We start from the raw sequence: 9,715 nt of genomic DNA, 5'->3' as shown, positions 1-9,715 counted from the left end.
AAATATAAAAGATTGTTTAATCATTAACAAAGATTAGCTTTTATGACAGTCATAATGACCCTTTTTGTTAGGACCGGTATACACTCGAAGTTATAAGCCGCTCGTCTTAGAGTAATCAAAATTCTACGCAAGACATACGTCTATGTCTTTTTGGTAATTCAAGTCGAAACCACGTCAAAGATTTTTTTTTACTCGGGACGATACTAGCACGGTGCCGAGCCAATTGTAAATTTCCATTCAATAAGATCAATCAGAAAGTTTAAGAAGTATATTCGCTGATTCTAACTCGCATTTTAACAGTTTTCTAATGAAAAATAAAAAATATTTTATTTCATTTTATAGTATTTTTTGATCTGATAAACCAAATAAACAACAAAATTATGGCAGCTCAAATCTATCATCTTTTTGTATATGATATTCCGCTACTTAATTAAAAATATCTGGAATCAATAATACAAAACTATCAAGAAATTGTGCTTCGTAGGACTGTTATGCGTACTGCTTTTGAATTTGTATTATCGATTGTACTAGTACTATAGTTAATTCAACTCCATTTAATATATTAGTCCGTACGATAGTCAATATATTTTCAGTTAAGTGGAAAAATGCTGCTAATCTCCACGAAGTGACTTTTATATATTTAATTGGTAAGAAAAAATTAAATTTTTAAATGTATCGAAATAGAACTTATTATTAAAAGGGATACCTACATTAGAGCATACTTGCTTTTTTGACATGATAGAATTCCTTTCAATGCCCAATTTAAATTGTTGAATTAAAATCAGTTTTCTATTTATTTATTAACTCACTGTTTAAAATTTATTAGAAATTTCAAGTTTGATAAAAATGGTTGATTATCATTAGGTCGATACCTACCTTGTGTTTTTGTACGTAAAATATTCTCTGGTTGAATGTGGGAGAAAATATTTGTCATGTTATATTTTTCATTATGAGGATAGAGATAATAACTTGTGCAATAGGTCAAAACCATACAATTGTTCGATCTTATTCGAACCGTTAAGAACATCCTGCGAGGAAGTGGGGGGTTGGGATCATGCCTCTTACTATATAGGAAGGCGTCGCGACGCTCTCGTCGTCATTCACGCGTCGGCTGCAATCGCACGCAACCCCTGACATTGGCAACAGGTGAAAAAGATAATAATTTTAAGTTAGTGCCATTTTTACAACCTTTATAGAATTATCCTAATAATTGCAGATACATTTATTATTCTATTTCTCTCAGTAAAAATTGTGTTTTATTTAATTACGGTCGACTTTTACAGTGCAATACATTTTTTCATAAAGTGTTATCTCGCGAATATCCCTTTTTTCTGTGATAACGCATTTTTTATTAACAATATCCTAAAATCGGCTATTGTTTTTCTTCACAATAAGTATAAAGTGAGTTGAAATAAACTATTGTTAAAATTCAAATATTGATCAGAAGTTTGACCCCTATGTGTTAAGTCGCTTGTCATAATCTTCTGCAACAGGTAAGACTGAGCTACTTTAAATCCCTCAAGAAAGACTATCTTAAGTAAGAAACGTGCAACAGGGCAACCATAACAGGAAAAGATTAAATTTAATCTTCATTTAGAAACATTTTTCTCTTTAATTTAAAGTTTTTATTTAACTTAAACAATGATGGTACTCAAAATAAACTTACTCTATTAAAAACGTCGATATTCTAGTAATAATTGCCAACCTGTTTATTATATCAAATAAGCTCACATGTGCAGTTTAATTCTAGTTGTCGAAACGTTAAATATCTGACTCACATTGAAATATATTGGATTACATTTTTTAATATGAATATTCACAAACCTGAAAAAATGTGAAGAGCATCAAAACATATGCTAACAATGATTTTCCAATACGACTTTTATCATAAAAGTATTTAGTTTCACTAGAAAAAAATTTAATAGCTGAAAAGAAGTTTTTCAAACAACATTTATAAATAATGTCACCCTATTCTTACAATAGTTCGCGTAAAAAGTTTTTCGACATTCATAAGTAGAAATTTAAAAAAATTGCTTTGCAGATATTTAAATTTTCCTGTGACACAGAAGCCTTACAATGGTAATTATTTTAATCTCGATCTTTGGGTTTTTAGCAATAGACCTTAAGGAGTCGCTAAAGAACCGAACATCCACTCACGGTTATTAATTTAGTTTACGAAAACAAGAAATTTCTTTTTATTTCAAAATATTTCTTTCTAATTGGTTCACCCTGATTTAAAGTTTCGTGAAGAATGTTCAGGTATATTGAATAAAAATGATATTTACAGAATATAAATATTTATTATTTCGAGTATTATATTTATTCAAAACACTTACTCGGGTGAACCCGGTTATGCATCATAGCCACGGACTAAGTCAAGTGACTGATGAAATTAGAATATTTAGATTTAGGATGTTATTATTATTCTTACCGTATATCAAGGCAGCTTTGCTTCCTTGAATTATTAAAAAAAATTTTAATCAAAACATCACTTTTTTCAAATAAATCGAAAAATCAAGTCGGATCTTCAAAGTTCAACTTGTTCGAATATTCAGGTAAATCGAATTTCATGATTCGACTTAACATTTGGATTAATTTTTTCAACCAAAAAAATGACTTATTTTAATTTTAAAAATGGTGAAAATCCAATAAGGAGATCTGTACTAGAATTTTGTGATTTTAAAATTTTCAGTTATTTTACTTCACATACAAATACTATTTTTTCGAAAACATGGTACAACTCCGTCAACATTTTTGTTTGCATTTTCAATTATTTGAATTAAATATACTTGGATATTTCTAAATCACACGTCGTACTTCAAGTTTTTATAATAACATTGGATGTGATTCACTTCATATTATTAATTTTTGTTTTGACAGTGTAATGACAGTGTAAGCAACATAGGTACAGAATGCTGCGTGCTTGGTAATGAAAAACAAGTACAACCGTGAAAATATTATTTTTATAACTGATTTTAACATTCTCATTCTAATAAGGAGGTATTTCTTTGATGTAGAACTTGACTTTTGTCGGATTTCATTAAATCTCCACATTTTAAGACCCCCTGAGTCAGAAAAAGACGACTTTAATGAAGGTGCATGTCTTTCGGTCTGTTTACAGTCTGCTGTATCGTCTAGACATGATAACTTTCGAAAGGTTCATCAGATTGGATTGTCCTTTGGCACAAATTTTTAGGGCCTGAAAGTGAAGAACGAGCTCGTAAACTAGCTATTTTGGATGAAAATTTAAAAAGGGAGGACATTTTCAAAATTTTTTAAACCATTTTTTCAAGATTGAAAAATTCCATATACGGCTATTCATGGTATTTGGAAATTCAAACAATTTAGCTTGATGACTTTTTTTGATAAAAAGAAAATTTTCAGAGTTATTGCATTTTGAATATAAAAAAACAAAGCCAAATAACGCACGATATCTAAAAAGGTTAAGAAAATAAAAACGTTGCTTTTTGATATGCCTACAAGATTATCCTGACAACTTTTTTAATTTTGTCGAAAATTTAAATTTTGATCGTACAAAAAATAATAAAAAATTCCATTTTGTGGTCGAACTATGCAAGATGTGAAAAAAATGAATCAACTAAAATTATGCACCGTAAAAAGATCTACAGATTTGTTATAAATTAAATTTGGTAGGACGCTTGGTTTTCGTTTTACTCGTAAAAAGCATTTAAAATAACAAAATTAATAACAAACGACTTTTATAAATTATACAGTTTAAATATTCATATTCAATTTGCAAAATATAGATTTGCTTTATCCTTTCCAATGCTCTAAATTAAAGAATCAATCCAGTAAAATTTTTGACTTAAGTATCTCTGAAACCCAAAGATGGCGGGGTACGACTCCCCTCCATAAAAAACTTCTTGGTAGTGGGAACTGAACTGTAAAGGGACGCCGCAATTATATACTGCGTTTCTGAAAAGTTATGATTTTAAATAAACCTGGTACTGTGTATTCAGATATTGCTAAATAAATGTACACATTTTATTTTTATTACCTCTAGAAAATGTATTAATTCAATATATTTATTCATAATTTACATTAATAATTCATAGAGTGGGACGATGGTCAAGGAAGTTAAAGCGTCGGCTTTGGACCCTCTCCGTCGCGGCGGCTTGCGGGTTCGATTACCGCTTCTCACTCTGAAAGAGCTTCGGCGGCCCATGCGGTGAATACTAGCCTAACAAGGGAGTTATTCATCTCCGGAGAATCGTGGGACCGGTACCTCTAGAGAAAAAGGTTTTCTTTAGGTACTTAAAGCTGTTGCTCTTGGTGGTTCGAAACCCATCTTAAACTGTAGGTCCCTCTCCCACCACCAAGTAAGTGTGTGGGGTGTGTGTAAAGGAATAAGGAAGAAGGTGCAAGAAAAATGTAAACCCTTAGGGGACACATTATAAGCTTCCATTCCATTATTAATTAATAATTTCATCATTTATAATATACATTGGTATTGAAACATAAATATTTTCTGGAATGACATTCTCATCTATGATAGAGAGGGTATTAGAATTGTTCAAAATTTGACAACACCGTTTTTCAACGGATCCCCACGTTTCGAGACGCCCTGAATCCGAAAATCAAGTTTTTATAATGCCGTCGGTCTGCTTGTCCGTCTGGCCGTCCGTAAACACAATAACTCTCGAAAAAATGGACGGATTAAATCGATCTTTGGCACACTTTTTTTTAGGTCCTAAAAGAAAGGACAAGTTCGTTAAGCAGCCATTTTTATAACAATTCAAAAAGTAAACGCATTTTGAAAATTTTTAAGACCACTTTTTTCTGAATAGGAAATTTAAATGTACGGTTATTTATAGTACTAAAAAGGAGAAACAATGTATCCTAATGACTTTTCTCGATAAAAAAAATTCTTAGAGTAATAGGATTTACACAAAATTGTAAATCGACTGAAAATCAAAATTTTACGTCAAAAAACGCACGATATGAAAAATTATGAAAATAGCTAGAAAACGAAAACATTGCTCTTTGAAAGTCTTACAGGATTGTCATAAAAAATTTTTGATGTCCTAGGAAAATCGAAAATTTAATCTTTGATTGCACAAAAAATAATGAAAAATCAAAAGTTCCATTTTGTGGTAAAACTATATAAGATATGAAAAAGGATGAATAAACAAAAATTGTTATCCCAAAGAAGATCTATAATTTCGTTGAAAATCACTTCTTGATAGGGCGCGTACTTTTTGTTTTATTCGTGAAAAACAACATTGAAAATAAAAAAATAAAAAATTTGTGGTAACACGTCGAAAATAAAAAGTTACGTAAGATAAGAAAAAAAAAGATTTAACAAAATCTGTTTACAAATGCATGTCGAAATTCGAGCGCGCAGCACGAGTACCGAGATAAGAATTTGTACCTCAAAGCCTACAGGGCTTAGAGAAACTTAATCTTTGACTGTACTTAATTAAGTAGACAATTCAAAATATAAAGACGCATATAAATACTGCCACCTAAAAGAGATCTTTTTGATGAAGTTTTATTCAAGAATTCCAAATGCAAAGAATAAATATCCGACAAGGTAACCTATTATCGAGCGCGTAGAGCGAGATTCAACAGACGCGCGCCGTAGGCGGGTTCAAGCTCGCGAGCAAAGCGAGCCACGCGCGTAGCGCGCGATGAGCATGTGTCCGCGAAGCGGGCCGATTTCTTTATCATTTCAAAAAACGGTCCAAATTAATTTTGTAGAGCTTTTAAAAACAAATAATTTGGTCTCTTGTCTTTTTACTGCATCTTGCCTAACTTCCCGAAAAAAATTATTTCTTACGTTTTTCATTTTATTTTCTATGAATAAAACCATAAATATTGGCTGCAGAAGGCTGTTTAACGAACCTGATCTGTATTTTTGGTACATAGACCAGCGTACAAAACGAAATTCGAATTGGAAAATTTCTTCCAAAGGTATCGGGTCGTCCCACAACAGACAGACAGACTGGCAGGCATTTCGTAAAAACAGTTTTTTCTGACTCAGGATGTCTCAAAACGTCGAGAAATGACAAAAATTGGATAGCTCCAAAATCAAATAAATCTAAGACATTCCACCTAAATAATGAGAATGTAATAACAGTTCAACTAATTATTTTCATAGCTGTTGAAATCCAACTTGAACAAATTTTCCTTCTAAAGATTTGTAAAATTTCTGGTCAAAAAATAAACCCTGTACTGTACTGTTTCAAGTTATCATTTAAAAAATGTACTGTTTCAAGGTACTTGATTTCACTTCGTCTAAAAGCTTATATTTTTCTTTGAAATATAATAACTTCCTCTTGTTTTCCTTGGAGATTTTCGCAACGCCTGGTTGCGCATAACCTAAACACTTGAAAGTGACTGAAAGCAAACTGAAGCGAATACCCTGTGACCTTCTTGAAACTGACTGAAAATGACTGAAACAGATTACATGATTAACCGCCGAGGTTACTGCCTGATTTTTTCACACACTCCCGCGTTGTTGTGGATTTTTCCTGCTGAGCTCGCAACGCTTTTCTTTCACCCCCTTAGACCACCTTGTCCTGTATAACGGGAACTTTTATAGCATAACTATTGTATATTAATATTTTTTTTTAATATGTAGTTCAGTTTTGAAGATTTACATTTGAAAACCTTTCAATATTAACGACTCTCATTTTTAAATCCTTCAATTTTTAAGCTTTTATATTAAAGATTAATTTGTTTGAAACGTATATATTTTTAAGTGATGCAATTTTGAAAGTTTTTTGCTGAAATATGCAGTTCAATTTTTAAAATTCAAAATGTACAATTTTTCGATTTTAAACATATTTCAATGAAGACTTTTTTTAAAACGTTCAATTTTGAAGATTTAAAAATTTTAATTATAAATTTATACTAAAATAGCTATAGAACTTTTTGTACAGTGTGCTGTATATTTCATAGGATTACTGTTGAACCAAATTAATAATTATTTTTTCCATTGAATATTCGTGTTTATCACTAGCATCAGCTTGAGAACGTACATATGATATAGTGCTGCCCGCTGATTCAATAGCGATTTCTCTGAGTGTTCCATTTTAGAAATGAAAATTTACTATAAGAAATATTGTAGTATTGCAAACATATTTAATAGGCTGTATTAGGTACATATTTGATTACGAATGATAAAATTTATTTAAAAATGTGCTTTAAAGTTATTTATTTTCATAGTAAGAGAATGGTGGAAGGATGAAAGTGGAGAATGTGTTCACTGGCAGAGACGTGGTTATTAGCCGTCCATTATTGCGAACTTGTTTGCAGCTTACACTAGTTGCCATGACAACGTCATACTGTTTCTAGATACCAAGTAAATACTTCCATAATGGGGATGTTGCATGAAACGAGATATAAAGATATTTTAAACCTTTAGTAGCTCATTATTATATTCAAAGAAAGAATTTTTTATTAAATAAGAAGAATTTTTTTATAGAAAAATTTATATTAAAAAAATTTATATTAAATAAGAAGAATTTTTTATAGAAGACTTCTTAGCTACTTACCTATCTTCTTTAGGATAATCGCTGATTTCCAAATCCATTATTTTTTAAATCTTTGACCCTCTCTGATGGAATTAAAAAGATTCAAAAAGTTAGAAACTTATGGATAGAAAAATATAGATATTCAATCCTTTCCCAATGCACACTTTGCATCCCACAAACTCTATCTTTTCTTTCCACGCCTTATCCGTCGCGTCTGCTTAGATCTTTTTGCATCCCTGACTCTATTCCTTACAGTCAAAACTGTCTATCTTTTTCTATCAATGATGTTCACAACTGTCTATTTTTCTCTATCACTGCCTCTATCCCTCTATCCCAGACTACCCACTATCAACGATATATCATTTTGACTTCTATCCATTTGAATGCACTAAAAAATGTAGCATTCTTATGCGTTTTGCAAGTAATAATATATTTTGAAATTTAATCTTACAAAATAGTATTAAACTAGCAAGGTTTTATATGCTTGACAGCAAAATTCCCTAGCTTTACCACTTACTAGTCGAAGTTCGAAATCTGCAAAGGCGTCTGCTGAACCTTCAGTCATAGATGGTGCAAATGATTTCATTTATGTCTGACTTTTACAGTCAGCCACCTACTGGAACCTGCTGGTACCAAGCCGGGGATGCACGTTAACTAGGGATTAAAAAAAATAAACGAAATTTGTTATTGCCCAACGGATAGAGAAGGATAGAGGTGGAAAAGTCAAGGATTCATTTAGATAGAAAGACTGAGATTTATGAAAATAGGGCTGTCTTATATATAAGAAAAGATAGAAATGGATTCACTTGGATAAAAAAATAAGAATTAAAAAAGTTAGACGAAATCTTAGATTGCCTGACGGATAGAAAAGTATAGAGGTGGATAAGTTGTTGATTTATTTATATAGAATGACTGAGATTCAAGAAGAAAAGGCTATCTTAGATCTTTAAAAAGATAGAAAAAGATTCAATGATATAAGTAGCTAGCGATTGAAAAAGAGAGACAAGATTTCGGATTACCTAACAGATAGAAAAAGAAAGGCATGGATAAATGAAGGATTATTTGGAAAGAAACACTAGAATGGGGATTGGGAGTGGAAAGAAAAGGATACATATGGATAAGTGTTAGATAGACATGGATAGGAAGATTGGGATTCAAAAGAATGAAGGTGATTGTAAATTGAATGAAAGATAGGCAATGATCGAAGGAAAAGATTTGGATCAGGATTGATACATCGGTTCTTTCCACTTCAATCTTAAGGATAGAAAATTATTCAAACGGATAGATACTCTATCTATTTAATTCCAGCAGGGCTGCTTAATTCGGCTTTCACTTTCGATTTCTGGTTTTGAGAGTTTTTAGGCATTGATATGTTAGTTTAGAGTTTAGAATATCAGCTGGAGCAGCTGCCATGTAGAAACCCGCAACGGCTGTCAAACCTGATTGGTCAAAATTTTGAAAAATAAAATGGCGGCCAAAGCATTCTCATTGGTGCTTACCTGTATATATTAGTGAGGTCACAGCTGTTTGAATGTTACCTAATAGACGTAAACTAGAATTTTTTTTAAACATACATATTTTTAAAGTGTTAATTTTTCTTTAACCGTAATACAATAAAAAGCGCTGGTAATGTAAAATAACGCTCATAAAATTTATAATACAATCCTTTATTTTTACAAGATAAACCTCATATAACAGGGTGGATTCTTTCATTTACTTTCTAATATGCTCTGATAATAATTACATTTTTTATTGCATACGTCGTAGGAAATTTAGGTGAATCAAGGTATCGCCTAAAAACCTAGAAAAAGAGCTTGAATAAATCCTCCATTCAGGTGTTACCTTTTTTCTTAATTTCTGGTGTAATCAGTAATTCAGAACACTTTAGAACACTTCTTTGCATCCCAAGAGAGTCTGGAAAAATGTGAAATTAAGGCTTAGAACTAGTCTTTACTTTATATTTCGTTTTAAGGTTAAAACTAAAATGCATTATTAGTATATTTCATGACTATTGTGAACTGATGATCTTTTTTAAACGAGCGTAATGTTTTTGTAACTCGTCTCCGAATCGGTACAGAGGGTCCAGGGACAGACTAGCAACCTAGCTGGATGCCGCCATTTTATGTTCTGGCTCGCCGAGGTCGGCGCGATTTTTTACATTACACAAACGCAGATCCTTTTAAATGAAATTAATAAATTATAAGTATATAAATATA

At 31.4% G+C, this 9,715-nt stretch overlaps 1 protein-coding gene across 5 annotated transcripts in view; it reads left to right on the top strand.

Annotated features, from left to right (window-relative positions):
• LOC117173462 (allatostatins) overlaps positions 1-9,715 on the top strand; it is a 386,079-nt gene that overhangs the window by 26,401 nt on the left and 349,963 nt on the right. The window contains exon 1 of one of the 5 annotated variants that reach the window (XM_033362050.1): positions 1,109-1,168. The exons of 2 other annotated variants lie outside the window; for them this stretch is intronic. The gene's annotated coding sequence lies outside the window, so the exon portion shown is untranslated. Of the gene's footprint in view, positions 1-1,108; positions 1,494-9,715 lie in introns of those variants that run through there. 2 more of the 5 variants (XM_033362049.1, XM_033362048.1) reach the window with 2 other exon arrangements.

The sequence above is a fragment of the Belonocnema kinseyi genome, chromosome 5, assembly GCF_010883055.1.
Source record: "Belonocnema kinseyi isolate 2016_QV_RU_SX_M_011 chromosome 5, B_treatae_v1, whole genome shotgun sequence".
Taxonomy (NCBI): Eukaryota; Metazoa; Arthropoda; class Insecta; order Hymenoptera; family Cynipidae; genus Belonocnema; species Belonocnema kinseyi.
Note: the sequence above shows the minus strand (reverse complement) of the source record. Positions and strands in the feature narration are given on the sequence as shown.